General features: G+C 37.8%; 1 protein-coding gene across 4 annotated transcripts in view; it reads left to right on the top strand.

Moving 5' to 3' along the window:
• Nucleotides 1–17,350, top strand: part of Mxi1 (MAX interactor 1, dimerization protein) — a 74,313-nt gene that overhangs the window by 51,166 nt on the left and 5,797 nt on the right. The gene's annotated exons all lie outside the window — the stretch shown is intronic.

Raw genomic sequence — 17,350 nt, 5'->3', positions numbered from 1 at the left:
ACTTGTTTATTTTTCTCTCCTTACTCTAGTGAGTAATGTCAGTTAAAAGTTCCATGGGTTAGTAGTGAAAAGCGTCAGGTCTAAACACAGATGCAGTAATGAGAACCGAGTCTCCTAATCTGGTACTTGAAGACCAGTTCTTGAAGACAGACTAATTCAGCACTGGGACAAACATGGCATACTGCTTTTACTTGCATCTTCCACATTGGGAAAACTTGGATCTTAATAAGTAGATGAATTCCTTGTTTTGTTGTTATTTTGGGGAAAACCAATGGAGAAAGATAGGTTTAACACTGAGTAACGTGAGGCAGCCAAATTGTCAAAAAGAATGCCTGGAATTTAACACAAAAGGCTTCTTTTGAGATACATAATACACTGACGTGAGAAGTGTACCAGGAGTCAAAAGCGAATTTTTCCTTTTATCTCTGTAACTGATAAGCTGTAGATGTTTTATCAGTTACTTAAATTTTGGGGATCTTGTGTTTCTTGGCTGTAAAAGGAGGAGATCAGCTGAGTGTGGTAGTACATGTCTGTAGTCTGCGCTATGTGGGAGGCTGAGGGTGGGAGGATCACTTTCAGCTCACAAGTTCAAGACTAGTCTGGGCAACATAGCAAGCAAGAACCAGTCTCAAAAAAAAAAAAAAAAAAGAAGAAGAAGAAGAGACCCTGATGGTCTCTGAAATCCTTTCCTACCAGGAGGCTTTTGTAATTCTTTGAATTTTTATGTTCAGTTATTACAGGCATATGAGTGATATAATTATTATTCTGTCTGAAGCATTTTCCTTAATATAAACATATATGTAATGCAAAGCTGAGTGTGTGCAGCACTCAGGGGTGTGTATGTGTGTAACTCTTACCTCTACCCCCACACCAGTGAAAAAACCAGCTAGAAAAAATCAGCTAAAATTTGACTTCACTTAAAATTTGGTACTTTGTAAATACCTAAAGATGATTATAACACACAGTACTGTAGTTATACCAATAAGTTCTTATTTTGTAATAAGGTACTTTGCTAAGTAGTAAATATTTGTATAAAACTCAAATGTGCCACAAGAACATTTATTTTTGTGTGAGTCTATACTGTGAACACAGTTTTTCAAAGCTGCATATGTATGTGTACACACCTATATACGTACATAGGTATAGATATAAATTCTGAGATTTAAATTGTAATGATCATTAAGGATTATGTCCCTTTTGCAAAACTGCTTACCACTGATCTCTAAGGAAATATAACAAGTTAATGTATAAATATTATTGTGCTATAACTCTTGATTACTTTTTTCTTCTTTTAAAATGTATTCTCTGAAAGTTTTTCTTTGCTCAGGCTTCTGAGATCCGTTTTGGTAGTTGTAACTACTCTATTGCCGTATCTAATCAGTCACTGTAACAGGAGCTGGTGATCACTAGATGAGATGTGTCATACAAGAGTGCCTGCAGCTCTAACCCAAAACAAGCACAGGCTGTTTAGCATAGCTCATCTAAACCTTGGTCTATAAACAACCTGAAGAGAAAGTGACTGCAGGTCAGTACCTTGGAGTCTTTCTTCCTTATCATCTAGACAATAAAAGTAGTTTTTAAATCGTGTTCTCACTGCTTTGATAATCTGCCAAGCTTGTTCCTAATTCTGGGACGTCTCCACTGTTTATTTTTTTCACTCTCAGTCACTAAGAGGTGCTGGAAGTCATAGCTTTGCTGACAGTCTACTAGAGATCTATGTTGTCTTTAATTGCAGCTTCCTTATGGACTGACCAGTCTCACCTCCTTTTGTCTCCCTACAGCACTTACCTTAGGAACTGTACAAACTTTACCCCCTGCCACCTGCCACCTCCAACCTCTCCAGCACAGTGTGGGACAAAAGCACAAAGCTAGGGGTTATCAAAATCACATTGTAGTTTATAGATAGGGCTTTAGTTTCTTTAACATTAGGTAGTAGAATTCAGTGTTCCTTAAGATTTCTTCTAAGGGCTGGGGCTATAGCTCAGTGGTGAACACATGGCCAGTATAGTTGGAGGCCCTGGATTTGAATCCCTAGCATAGCAAAAAAATTAATTAAGTAATTAATTTAAAAACATTTCTTGTAGTTCAAAAAAAATCCTAAAATTTCAAGCACCCAAATCTCACTTTTTACTTTCAAATCTAGTTTTTGAACCAAGGGCTAGGATCCATATTTCCCATTTCCTAGTTAAAGGTATTCATACTATACTACTGTGACTCTTCTTTTGTTTTACTGAGAATGGGTGCCTGATTTGAGCTTCTCCTTCCTCCCTCTCTCCCTCCTTCCCTCTCCCTGCCTCTCTCCCTCTCTTCCTTCCTCCCTTCCTTCCCTCTCTCCTTCTTTTCTTCCTTCCATCCTCTCTTTCCTCCTCCCTCCCTTCCCTCCTCCCTCCCTCCCTACTTCCTCCTTTTCTTCTTTTCTTCCTTCTTCCCTCTGCAGTACTGGGGATCAAACTCAGGATCTTGTATATGCTAGACTATCTTTTATATTTTCTACTTCCATACGTGTGGCTCAGATTCATTGGCTATCTCCCTCACATCCTTTTGAATTTCTACTCAGAATAAAGAAGGGTCTATAATAAACAAAATAGAAATAATCTGAATTTCTGTCAGTAGGGGAATGACTAAAAAATGATGATACAGTTATGCTTTTCATCAGGTAAAAAGAATGATATAGCGTAGTGTCGGTGGATCACCCCTATAATCTTAGTTGTGTATGGGAGGTTGAGACTGGGAGGACCCTGGTTTCCGAGACGCATCTCAACAGGGAAAAACATCCAGCAGGGAATGGTGGTGCACGCCTGTTATCCCAGTAATGGGGGGAAGCTTAAAGCAGGAGTATCACAGTCAGGCCAGCCTGGCCAAAAAATGACACCCTATTTCCAAAATAAAATGGGCTGGAGGCATGACTCAGACAGTAGAGCACCTTCTTACTAAGCATGAAGCCCTGCCCCAATACTGCCAAAAAGAAAAAAGAATGATGTAGAGCTCTCTACATCACGCTCTCACGCTCTCTCTCTCTCGCTCTCTCTCTCTCTCTCTCTCGATTTCCAAGATACATTAAGTAAAAAAAGCAAATTCTAAAATATTTCCTGTACAATATCCTTTATATTAAAGTATCAAAGAAAAAAAATCATATTCTGTATGTACATACATGTGTGTGTAAATGCGTGGGAGGGTACATGTGAAGAAATACATGTCAAGCTAATATCCTTGCTGGATGTAGTGGTGAACACCTGTAATCCCAGTACTCCAGTTGTGGAGGCCAGGAGGATTTCGAGTTCCAGCCTGTACTATATATGGCAAAAGACTCTCAACTAGAAAAAAGAAACAAAATTGATATGCATGTTGTAGCTGGGGAGGGGAGTGAGAGTCAAGGGTAAGTGATCCTGTTGATTTTTTTTTTCTTTTGCTAGTATTTATAGCAAGAGTGTCTTACTTGTGAATTTAAAAAAAAACCATCTGGGCTAGCAGAGTGGCTCAAGGGATAGAGCACCTGCCTTGCAAGCCTGAGGCCCTGAGTTCAAACCCCAGTGCTGAAGAAATTCTTTAAAAAGCATTCATGTAGTCTTGTCCATTCATTTCCATAGATCATAGAGCTGAAAGGAATGTTAGGAAATCATCCAGTCTAGTCCTCAAAAACCTAAGTCCCTCTATGTTGTGTGTCCCGATAAGCTAGTCGATGACACAGGGTGAGAGCCTTGACTTTCTGATTCCCAAACTAGAGCCTTTGCTAGTTTCTATCTTCAGCACACAGACGTAACAGTGTATTTTTCACAAAGCTTGTCCTGATTATCAGAAGTGGTCTCTAAATTCCTGAGGTTCATGTTGATGTCACTTTAATCCACACTGCCTTTTACTGTAGTCTCCTCTCACTGTAGATCATATGCATCCTTTGTAGGATACATTTCATGAGTGCAGAGACCATAACTTCCTTGCTTCTGTGTCTGACACACAGTAACTTGACTAACAGCTGTTCAGTGAATTAATCATGTAGCATATCCTATACAGAAGCATTCATTTAGATTAAGAGAAAAAAGTTAAATTGCCAAGTCAAATAAATAGTTCTCATGCTCCTCCTCCTCTTCCTCCTCCTCCTCCTCCTCTTCCTCCTCTTCCTCCTCTTCCTCCTTCTCCTCCTTCTGCCACTTCAAGAGAGAAAATATTTTAGGAAGGCACATAGTGAGATATTTGCAACCCTGAAAACATCTTCCCTCTCCAAGGAAAATAGTCCTGCTTCAGAGAGAACAGTTTGTCCCCATAGGATATTCTAGGTAATGTGACCCACTTTGGAAATATGTGGTGATTGTACTCATCATGGGACCTCTGCTAAAGCTGTACTATGGGAAAATACTGTTGAGTATGATGGTTTTACAGACTAGGGCACATTGCTTTAATACAGCAAATTAAGAAACTCAATTGTATATTAAAGTTTTCTATAAAACAGCATAGAAGCTGGACAGATTTTTTGTTCTGAAAACATTTCCTCAAAATGCTTGAAATTTATACAAGTGTCTGCCTTTGGAGTTGTTGCCCTGTTCTGTCTATATAGCTCTGTCTTAATTAATCTTACTAAATTTCACCTTGCTTTTGAGATATAGACTCTTGTCCATCATGATTTTCATCTGCAGTTGTATTAATCCTGTTTTGCTTCTGATTTTTTGTAGCTACTTAATTTGACATCATTAAAAGCTTGTAGACTTAAATTTATCTTTCCCATGGAAGTTTCCATGATCAGATGGAACAGTGTTCTTTGGCAGGGCCTTGTGAAGACTTACTCCTTTTGGAAAACTAATGTCTCTCTTAATTTAGAGTTAATAGCTTTAGGAAAACATAGAATGCTGTGAATTTCCGTAAATGTTGCTAACTGTAGAGATTGTTATTGAAATGACTGGTGTTTACAGGTGTTCATCTGGAGCCATTCTGTTACCCCAGTTGAAAAGTGTGTGGAGATGGATGTGTGTGCATGTGTGTGTATGATATATGCATACATGTATATATCTTTATAGCTTTACAAAGATACATCCCTTTGGGAAAAAATAAAAGGCAGTTGGGGGTTTGGCTTATTTCATGGCTTATTTGAAAGCCATGAAATAAATAGAGTTTATTAAGTAGAAAATGATCCCTGTTTTAATGACTTTTAAGGATGGTATTGAAATTTACTCTGTTGAACATTTTGTTAGAAATTTTAAAAGACATCCTGATCTGGTTATGCCTACAAGGAAAGATGTTGGTTGATTTTTCACTATTTCACAAGTGTGGGGTTTGAACTCAGGGCTTCATGCTTGCTAGGCAGGTGCTCTTCCGCTGGAACCATGCCTCCACCCCATTTTGCTCTGGTTATTTTGGAGATAGGATCTCACTTTTTGCCCAAGCCAGCCTGGACTGGGATCCTTCTATTTAGGTTTCTTGCTGTTGGTGGAATGACACAACCTCGCCCAGCTTTCTTACATTGAGATGGGAGAGGGGTTACAAGAACTTTTTTGCATGGACTGGCCTCAAGCCACAGTCCTCCCTATCTCAGCGTTGGGCATAGCTTGGGATGGCAAGTGCCTGGGATTGGTTTTTCACTATTCTTGAGAGCATAAATTTTTAGTTTTCATCTTAAGATTTCTTATTATTTTGCTCATGGTGAATTGGCATTTAATTGTCATTTTAATTGGTCTTAGAATTTGCCATAATAAAATTCCTTTTATTTAAAAATTGTGGTCACACCACAGCATGGCTTCTTGAATTCAGTAGAGATGACCTCAGTTCTCACAGCTCCTCCTAAATGTCTGCCTCGGTCTGATTGAGGAGTCTCAAGACTCCTGGTTGGAGGTCGGGGAGCTCTCTTCCTGCCTGGCTGAGGAGCTGGACGATTAGCAGGTGGGGTGGAGACTGGGGACTTGCCACTTGTTTGTCCAACTTTAATATTTGTTAGTAAGAGCAGAACCTGCACAAAGTGGGTATCAGAATTAATGCTGTGAGGAGATAAAATAATGAGAACAAAGATAATGAAGTATCACAGAACATCTGCATTTCACCACTGATTGCAGTGCATTCTTGTTAGAAAACTGAATGTAACAAAAACCCAGGGCATTTTTGGAAATTGTATTCTCTCCAGCAACTTTGTATGACTTTTTATTTAGGCACAGTTTTGTGGGTCATACAGAATGTTACAAAAGTAAAAAATTGTGGTCAACGATAGTTTAGTAATATTCTAATGGAATAAAAACAGAGTGGTTTTTTAAATACTGGCTTTTGAGGATAATGCTGGTTAGTGTTTCAATTCTAAACTTTTTTTTTTCACATGGTGGTCCTTTAATGGAGAAGCTTTATGAAAAAGGTATGGAGTACTGTCTTATACTTCTGTTTAAGACTTTTCAGTTTGAATATGGAAAAGCTGGATTGCAGACAGTTGGAGTCTGGCACCTGAACCCATCTTCTTGCCAAGTGATGCTTCATCAGAAGTTTCTACACATTTTTGATAGAACTTTGAGGACTTGCCTACCGAGAGGATGGATGCTGTTACAGGTCCAACAGTGGCTAGAAATGACAGTTAAGATACTCATCTTCTAGGAGCAGTTTTACCACTCCCAATAAAATATATTTGGCTTCTCTTACCAGCTCTGTCTCCTTCCCCACCATTTGTACTTTTTAGGTGAGGCAACTAGAAAATATTAAAACTTTAGATGCAGGATTTGTTTCAAACTTCCTTGATCGCTTGATCTTGAAATTTGAGGGTTCGTTTTGAACACTGAAAGTAATATAATTAAGAATAGGCAATTGTCAGATATCAATACTAATGCCTCTTAACTATCTATACCATTAATTGCAAGAACACGTTTTCTGATTTGAAGTGTTGGTAGAAATGGGAGTTTATTTGAAGTGGCTTAGTTTCTGGCACTGGTAAAGAACTGAAGGTAATTACAAATCAGCTGACAAGCACTTATTAGGCATTAGACCATGTGCTAGTTACTGGGAATAAGATAAAATAAATAGAAGTTCTGGACCCTGCTGTTGAGGATTTATAGTCTAACTAGGTAGACAGCAAAAGACATTATTATAAAGCTCCGTTGAAAAGTATACAATTAAGTGCTGAGTTGTGTGTCACAGGTAGGGGTTAAGGTAAACTCATACTAGGGGGTTATCTTTTACCGAAACTAGTGTGAACAGCTTAGTCATGAACAGTTATTTCTGTGATACGAATGGTTCTCTCTAGGAGTTTGTCAAAATTGGTCGTATGTTTTCACTTTTTTTTGTTGTTGGTACTGGGACTTGAACTCAAGGCTTCACACTTAACCAGGCAGGAACTGTACCAATTGAACCACTCTGCCAGCCTTCTTATCATGTTTTTAGTAGGTTTGTTTGAAAGAGCATGGATAAGATAAATATAGGCCTGAGAATACAGAGAAAGTGTTGCAGTCTTTCTATTTATGCCATTGACTGTCCTGCTGTGTCTCTAATGACAGCTAAAATACAGTGTCATTTTTAATGACTATCTTTTCCCTATGAAGGGATGTCTGCTATGGGTCTCCCTCTTTTTATGGCAGTAATGTTGGTGCAGACCCAAATACCATAGAAAACAACCAAGAGCTTCAGTGGGACTGACGGGTCTGCTGTAGCTCTGGGCAGATAAAGATAACTAAAAGCTCCTTTCCTTTGTCCTCAGGGTCTCTTAAATGTCCTTCTGTTTATAGTACTGTTAAAGATGTTGGTTTTATTAATTTTATTCTATTAAGCCCTCTATGATGAAGAGCCTAGTGATTTAAAAAAAAAAAAAAACTTAACCCAGAACTGTCTATTTTAAGCTTGACTAAAAACTGAGGTCGACAGATTTTATGCTATTACAAAAAATCTTTTTCACAGAATGCTTTGCTTCCTATTACTTTTATCCTGAAGTAATTAGAGCAAAGCTGACTCATGAAAATAATCTAAAATTAAATGAGAAAGCATGTATGGGCTTTCTAATCTGGAAATGCAATGATTAAAATAAGGGAGAACTCTGGAAATTAAGAAAAAGTATGCTTATATTTCTTCACCAAAATCATAATGACTAAAATTAGGGTGTGTATCTCTTTTGAAACTTGAAGAAAGAAATTTCAGATTGAGAAAAAGAGAGGGAAGCAACCCCAACTACTCAGAAGATAGAGATCAGAAAGATTGTGGTTTGAGACCAGCCCAGGCAAAAAGTTAATGGGACTCCATCTCAACAAATGAGCAGAGCATGGTAGTTCACATCTATAATCCCAGTTATGTGGGAGTCATAGATAGGAGGATGGCAGTCTGAAAAATAACTTAAAAGCACAAAGTGCTGGAGGCATGGCTAAAGTGGTAGAGCACTTAAGTAGCAAGCACAAGGCCCTGAGTTCAAACCCCAGTACTGCCCAAAAATGGGGGTGGGGAGGTGAGGGTATAGCTCAGGTGAGGTCCTGGGTTCAATCTCTAGTACCTCAAAAAAAAAAAAAAACTTAATACAATGTGTGATAGATAACTACATAAAGACTTATTATTTCCCTAAGTAAAAATGAATAAAAACAACCCAAGTTTAGATGAATTCCTTGATAATGCTGTTGGGCTTTATTAAGAAGATGGGGTGTGGGTGTGGGTGTGGTCATTGTTGTGAAGGACACTGTCATAGTCTTCCATGAGCCATTCATTGGTACACTGGCAAACACCACACTCTTTTGTCATTTGATCATTGGATGACCAATTGTGGCATTTTTCTCTAAGATTATAATGTCTGTATGTTTTTATTTTGATTCACTTTATTCTAGCCTGATTCACAATTCCTTTATAGAACAGCTTGTATTTGGCAAAGCTGTAAAAAAAAATCTAGTCTCTTCTAAATAAGGTTCTTTTCAATTAGAAATTCCATCTTTGCAGTTAAAACATTTATAAACATAACACAATTTAGACAGAGCTGAATGATTTTATAAGACTGCTATTTTTATAATGGAGAAGACTTTTCCTAAAGAGCAATTTGGTGATACCGGGCTCTTAGTACACTCTTGAAAGAAGTTGGAATTTATTGCTGCTTGTATTGAGTCACTGGGGAGGGAGCATGGCTCTGCTGACTTGCAGTGTTCAAAAATACTGGTATTTTTAGAAGAAAATGAGGAATAAATGTATCTTATTTTTCACCATTTCAAAAGATCCTTCATATCTTTTGTTCTGTGAGATGAGAGATGCTGGTGATCCTGAAGACTTTTATCCTACAGTATCTGAAAGGAAATGTAGCTAAATTTGACAAACTCAATCTCTAAATCCTGACTCCTTTAGTTGGAGCAGTAGTCTATTATGTTCTTGATGAATTTACTTAGGCAAGAGCGCACCATCCCCACCTGCCGGGAGGAGCAGCCAGGATTTTGACTGGCAGCAGCATGCTCTCTCAGCCTGACTTCCTTTTTCCCAGACCCATGGAACTACATACATTTTTCTGGATTGCACTCCTGAGCTACTGATAGAATCAAGAGTACAGTTACTATTTGACAATTGAAAGCAAATAAAAATAAAGGGAAAAGTACAATCTTGCTTGTGAAGAGTCCTTGAGCAGAAAAACTAATGGTATTGAGCTGAAACTGGACTTACACAAAATAAATACTAAAGCTCTGATTCCTCTCTCATTTAATCTTTTCCAGAAAGAACCAAGCTAAGATTTAGAGAAATATTAACAAAAGTAAATTACAAAGTATAGTGCTACAACACAGCGATAATTTGAATCTGTCTTGTGTTTGATAAGTTTACCTTTTAGGAGATTATGTAATTGTTATTCCATTGGAAACCTTTTCCTGTTCAGAAACGTTTTAAAAGCAAAGTAGTTCTCCAGGCATGTTCACATTCTACCTGCCTAAATAGAGCCCTAAAAATTTCTGCTTTATTGAAGGAGAACATGCTGAAGATTGGTGCCAGGTGTTCGTATGCTGGCTGCCTCCAAAAGTAATGCAAAAACTACTCTTCATTTGGGCCCTTTGAGGTTAGGGGAAAAAATGATACAGTACAGTGAGAGAGAACACTCAAAACAGTTAAGTAATTTAGAAATAAAAAGTTAAGTAATTTAGAATAAAAAAGAACTTCAGTTCTGTCATTATCAGGAACTACAGCATGTTGTAAATTCTGCAAATTTTATTTTTTTGAGGTCCCAAATGGCAATGCTTCAGAGTTATTAAATAAAACAGAACAAAACAAAACACAGTGACCAACAGTTGTTCTTTGTTTTGCTTTTCCTGCCCCACATTTCATCCCCCTCCTCACCAAAATGCCAACCAAAAAGAAAAAAAAAAAAAAAAAACCCTACATTTTGGTTTTAGGAAAATTGTGCTCAAATGGGACTATAAACCTAATCCCTGGCTGGCTTTACGGCACTGGCAGGTGTCCAGCAATGTCAGAGCATTTGCCATTTGCCAGGAGTAAGCGTGGTTCTCACTGTTAATCATTCAGCTCTCCATTCCAGGTTACTCATATTCAGGGCGAACTGAATATTCACCTTCTAGGGATGCATCAGTTCTTAGGCCACAGTGTTCCTGTTCCATTTAATGAAATGTCTTCGTCCTAAGTGAATAAACCCCTTTAAAATGAGCTATTATACTAATCATATCTGATTAGTGGGGCCATTTTTAAAGGCACACTTTTTGCTATTTTCATTTTATGCTTCTAAATGAAGTTACATTACAAAGCATTCTTCAAGCATGCCGTTTGTGCTGTGTAGCATCACCATTTTATTAGAGATCAATAGTAATATTTATTTCTCTCTAATTGGATATAATAAAACAATTGCACTGGGCCCCTAGGTAGGAGTGGTGCTGTGAGAGTTACTCACACTTGTAGAACAGACTTCATTCTTGTGCATTTCTTGTATAAAAGTAGGGCAGTGTCATACAGCAGGTTGTCACTGTGTCTCACATCTGACTTGCCAGCACGTAGGAAGTTGTTTTGGTTTCAAAATGTACTTTACCCCATGGTGGCTGGCATGGTACAATACTATTGACATCACTGTGTTTCAAATAGAAAATTAACAAGTAGCTACTGTTGTGATTGCAGATTGCCTTCCCGGTCCCTGTGAGTGAATGCTTTTTCCTTCGGACAGCAATACTTCTCAGCCCCCTGGTACCATTAAATTGGCCAGTGGGGGCTGCCAGAACAGAGATGAACACCAACAAAAGGCCAAAGAGTAGAAGCTGTTAATAAGGCAAAAATCTTTAATCTGTTTCCAAACTGTTGTGAAAGATAATTTTTAAAAAATCTCTCCCACCCACAGCTACATTTTGACAGTAGTCCAGGTTCAGAGCCTGGTCTGTCCAGAGAGGAGTGTCCTCCGTCTACCCAAATCCCTGGAGACTTGCCAAAGGAAAATAAGCTATTTTGTATTTAGAACAAATTGCCACTGTTTTCTCCAGTGATGTAGCCCTATTTCCCAGACTTTGAAACTTGGAATACAGAAAGTTCTTGTGTGACCAAAGAAGAAATATGTTGAATGAATAATTGAGTTTGTTTTTGTTTTGAAAAACCACAGATCCTTATAAACAAATAAGAGGGGATGTATGTATAGGAACTAAATTTAGCACAAAATGGACATCAAGTGAGCAATTTCTGTTAAGACACTTTGGAGGTTCCTTATAGGAGTTCCAGTGAAGAACATGTGCCTCTGGAACAGATTTTAATTATTTTTTTTTAAATAAGACTGTCAAAAATGATGTCTTGAGCTGGGTGTGGTGCTACACAACTATAATCCCAGCACTTGGGAGGTGGAGGCAGAGTATGGTAAGTTCCCAGCCAGTCTGGGGTACATTTTGCAAGACCCTGTCTCAAAAAAACAAAACAAATCAACAAAGAAGTGAGGTCTTCCTTAGAGATGAATGCAATAATTGTTTGTGTTCTGCACTGTAATCTTCAACTGATCAGCAGAGGTCTTGTAAACCTATGCATATACCAAAATAAAAGCTGTTTAACTTTTTTAGTCTTCCCTCTCACACCTGTGTTTTCTTACCGTTTCTTTTTTATTTTCTCCTTAGTGATTGCCTTCCTCCCATTATACTTGTTATTGTCACTACTCTTTAAACAACAGCTAGAATAGAAGCAAACAAATTTAAGTTAGGTCAAATTTTCAGTCTTTGGGAGGTCTATTAATAAGGTCAGAAAGTTGAATTTGGTGACAAAAAATTGGATTAACATATCTCTGAATTTCATTTGGCATATTGTATTAGTCCCTTGTCACTATAAATACTTTGATAAAGTCATTCTGTTATAATGGCTACAAATCCCTACTTCCCTATTAAAAGAAAGGTCAACTCTAATCAGGACTTAAGTTGAAGACTGCTAAGTTATTCTACTGTTTCTTTGGTAGGGTGCACCTTACCATTCACTGGTGACCTCAGCTGTTTAGAGGCTCCATTATTGATTGTTACTTCAACTCTGGTGAGTTAACTGTGTGCCAGAAATATGCACTAAAAATTATATCTCTTCTCCCCACTATATGCTATTGTTTTGGTATTGGAAAATGAAAATGATTTAAAAGTCTTCATTTGATCTCAATTAAAATACAATGTGATTAGTATGAAAATCAAGTATTAATTATTTGAAGGAGTATGGAGACGAACGTCTCATGGAAGAAAAATTAGTTTGGCTATGGACTGAAAAGTGTATTAGATGTCCACCAAGTGGACAGTGGAAATGAGGATATTCTAAGTAATTGACAAGTATGAGAACATTTTTGGATGTAAAGAGGTTTGCAAGGGTATGAGTAAGGGAATGAGTAAGGGAAAGTAGGAAGCAAAGGGCAAAGTTAGTCTTTAAATGGATAAAGATTACTACTGACAACTTTAAGAATCTTTACAGCCTCTAACTCAGTGGGTAATAGGGTGGGGTTTATTGTTTACTGATTCAATAACAATAGTCACTCTATGTTCTTCAAGAGCTGCAAAAGCTGCAATGGAATCTGTAATTTGAAAAAGGATATACTACCATTTGTCATTAATTTATTGAGTACTCAAATCTCTCTCCCTTTTCCTTTTCCCTCTCCCTACTGCCCTTTCCCATATTCCCTCCTTCCTGCTCCCCTGACCCTTCTCCCCTCTCTAAAATTCTGCAGTATGCAATCTCAGCTTGGAGTTCCTAAGTCCAATGACTTACTAATGCTCTGTAGTAGTTTACTCTAGCAGTTTGAACATAGATTTCCAGAGGTCCTGAGATAATAATATGAAATAATGGGAAGTTTAGTTTAAGTCTTTTTATTTTAAAAGTGTACTTTGCATTATTTCTTCTTGTTTTTATATAAAAGTTTTCTCCTAAACTTTTGAGAAAATAATGTTGTCTGGAAAAGATGCCATATTTAACATCATGGCTTCAAATGCCCTCTGGCTCAGTATTAACCCCCATGTGGGAATACATAGTCTCCCTTCAGAACTGCTTAGATTTTATTGGGAGAACATGGCTTTTAAAAGCCTTCAAGAGTAACATGTATTTCAGCTGATTTTAATTCTTGTTTGTATATGCATGAGTCCTGTCATGCTGAGGTTAAATGTGACAGAATAATTTATATTATTACATAATTTGCAACTTCATTATAACACATCAGTATACCTATTTGGTTACTCTACAAGATACTAATTAAGAAAAATATCAAGAGAAAGCAGCCTCTTTGTGAAAAGTGAGAGGTGGGTCCTAGCTATTCTCCTGTTTTTACCTCTGTTGTCATCGAGTCCCATGACTACCATAGTCAAGTCTGACGTTAGGGAAATGCCACTTGCCACGCAGTCTATTTTCTGTGAAGTAGATGATCTTTAAGTTGTAGGTGAAACATACAATTATCAAATACCATTTTATAGGACTAACTTGTCTAGCTTCCTTCTTTCATAAACAGCATAAGCTATTTATGACCATACGTTTTAATAAAATTCATGAGCAGCAGTGTGCTTGACTTATCTGAATCCATTTTAATCATTTTCATACAAGTAGGATGGCAGATTATTTGTGTATGTGTATTGTTAGTTACAGAGGAACTTTGGTGTACACAAGGTGTAGGATAAGCAGCTAGCTGCTTTGACGAGCAGCAGTGTGTGTGGAGAGTTCAGAAACCTGGCCACAAGCCACCGTAGCTTTGAAGAATGTGGCTCCTGGGAGGACTCGCAGCCCATTGCGTAACCGCCAGCCCAGAGGAAAATACAAGCACTGTCCCTATTATTTGACTTGTTTTCCATTTTTATTTAGTTACTTGGCAAAGTCTTGGTATCCCGTAGTGGAGGAATGAAAGACAAGAAAGTTCCAGTGAAGGGCCGTGCCTCCCAGGGCATCAACCAGTGGACGGGTTGTGAGGCCTGACAGAGTTAGATTTCTTATTGTTGTGCAGGGGAATTAAGAGTATCCAGAAAGGACTTGGAAAACATTAGGATTAAAAAATACCTCTATATGATACTTGCAAGTTTTTTTTTCTTTTTCCTTAAAGGGAATTCTTTCCTTTTTCCTCCCAAAACAGTGTGTTTCTCATAGTTAATATACCTATGCTCTAAAATCCTATTTTATAGCAAAATCATTTCCTTCATGTTCTATGATATGTTAGTTTGGTAGTAAAGTTTCCAGGGTTTGAAATCAAAAGCAACATTGGTTCTTTCAGGGAGAAAATGATCCCAGTCTACCAAAATAAAAGCCTAACAGATGCTAATTGTTTTTTTTTTTTCTTCTCCCCATAAGGGGCTTGGCAGTTTTGAAGGAATGGGCAATTTTGATAAGACCCTTCTTTCTAGCAGGGTTAATGGTTAGGAACTGCCTTTTCCTCTGGGTAAACCCCACTTTAAAACAGACTTCAAAGTGTCTTTGAAAGTAAAAGTACATTGAAAAAAAAAAAAGTACATTGGTATCTCTCTATCCTAGCATCCCCACCCCACTTTCAGCAAGGAGATTGCAGTTTTCTACCAGGTCACCCCTTTGCTACAGTGTCTTACTTCCTGACCTGTTTCACTAGCACTCCTGGTAACTTAGGAAAGATTTTAGCTTTATAGTTTTTATTAAGCTATTCCTACATTTAAAAAAATATCTATGAGCTAAATAAGAGTTAAATAGATGCTAACCAGGAGTTTAAAATTTTTTAAAATCACTTTCCATCAAGTTAAGTTCCATTAACTTAACAATGTCAGGCTGCAGGATGGTGCCTTTCCTAAGTCGTTACTCTTTGTATCAGCATTTCTGCTTCTTGGAGATTTGAAACATCATTATATAATTGCATTTTTTTTTCTCAGTGATGAATAAGGATTTTCAAATCAAACCATACCTTCTGTGTCTCCTCTTCTTTCCTTGCCCAGAGTTGTACAGCTCATGATTTGGCAACCCCTTCCAGGAGGCTCCTGAGCCACCAGTCACATGAGAATGAAGGCAAGAAAAGAAAAGACCAGATGGCATCAAAAGATATGCCTTTCTAGGTCATGGTGGTTAAGCCTGCAATCTGGTTACCGACAGGGAAACTATGGGGGAAAGGTAGAAAGCAGCAGCATGATAAGGGAAGAAGAATTTGTCATCCATTTTTGTTCTAGGAATTTGCTGGAGAAAATAAAAATTGCATTCAAGCAGAATGCAATTTCACTCTCCCCCATGTAGTCATGGGATGTCCACTGCTCTTGAAAGAGTCCATTTCCCTGTATGCCATATAATCACAGGGGAAACCATTCTTTGAAGGGGACTCTAACTTGGTGAGCTGCTGTCCTTCAACTGCCACCAATCTTTTACTATTCTACTCCTAAAGTATATTTCATGGATGAGTACAAAGTGGAGGAAATGCATTTAGCGCTCACATACACCTCTTCCCACAGGAGAGCAAATGACCCACTGCTCATCCTTCATATGATACCTATTTTGAAGAACTGTACTTAGAAAACATGGAGAAGGAGAATAGTAGCATTCTGGCCTCAATGAGATGTGGTCTTTCAGGGAATGTTTTCTTGGCATAAGAAACAGATTTATAATTACTTGACTGTATAAATATTCAGTAGTGGCTAATAAAAAATTTTTTAGAAGGAATTCTGCCTTCCCTGTTCATTTAGGCATTAAACCTTGACTCCCTTGGTCTGGGTAGTCATGATTTATTACTTAATAAATTTGAGTAATTTATTAAAGATCCTCAGGATGCTAAAAATAGCTGATTTTCCTTACAGAGCGCCTGGCTCAGTTGTTCTCTTTAGGCAATCTTAGGTTCAAATTTAGTCCCAATCTATAAATTTAGATCTCTTTATTCTTTTAGTTACCTGGAAATCCTTTCTTCTTCTTAGAAAAATTCAGTATCTTCAAGTTCAGAGTCAAGCTTCAACTTTCTACAAGTCTACCTCCTCCCATAAGTCTCATCATTTATTTCAAATTCTGTTGTCATTGATAATCTGCATGCACATTTCAGTGTGAGCCAAGTGAAAGAAAACAGTGTTTTGTTCTGTAGTCTGGATCATAACCTTTTTATTTTTAGAGACAGAGTCTCACTATATTGTTCATACTGGCTTCAGACTTCTACTTGCCTCAGTCTCCCTAGTGCTGGGATTATAGGCGTGGACAACCGTGTCCAGTCATTTATCCACATCAAGTATGTCAGGTGTTACCTGGAGCAAAGCATTAGACTTGAGGTGATGAACTCAGCAGAGCTTTGGAAGGAAAAAATTAGCAGACCTCTTTCACTGTAGCTGGGAGGGTGCTAAGAGAATCTTAGCTAAGAGATAGTTGCTAAAAGTTTAGTTATAGCTAGTTAAAAAATAAGGGCAAATGATGTATTTTCTTTTCAGATATTCTGATAATTGATGAATCATGTTATGCCTTATAAAGCACAGAATCAAAGATGAAGACTGCTATTGTTTTAGGATGAAATTATGAACCCAGAGCTCACTTTAATCACCATGCTCATAGTTCAGGGAAGGTAAATCCTTGAGACTCTCTGTTAGCATTTCCAGGAAAAAGTTCTGATTTTCCTACAAAATGGGTAGGTCAGAGAATGTGATGACAATCTATAATTCTGTTACTCATTTTTCTTGTGTAGAAAATTGGACGCCAGTCGTGAGAGTGGCAGAAAGAAAAATAAATTAAGCTAATAAGCTGGTACACTTAGATAGGAAGACAAGGGGCTATACTGCAGGTTGTTTCAGCAGCTAGAAGTGACCACAGGGCCATATCTATAGTCTAAATTTACCTAAGCTAGTCACAAAATTCTGTTGTTTCTGTTGTGTTGGATCATGTAAAATTGGCATTTATGTAAGTGAGAAATGGTTGAGGATCAGGAAGTTCATATGCTTTTAGCAAGTGAGTTGAGTGTGTGTGTGTGTGTGTGAGTAATTAAAAGGTGGGAGGGAGAGAGGAAAGGGAAACTTGTGAGCATTTTAGATCTCCTTGGAGCCTGTGAGCTTGAGCA

The sequence above is a fragment of the Castor canadensis genome, chromosome 7, assembly GCF_047511655.1.
Source record: "Castor canadensis chromosome 7, mCasCan1.hap1v2, whole genome shotgun sequence".
Lineage (NCBI taxonomy): Eukaryota > Metazoa > Chordata > Mammalia > Rodentia > Castoridae > Castor > Castor canadensis.
Note: the sequence above shows the minus strand (reverse complement) of the source record. Positions and strands in the feature narration are given on the sequence as shown.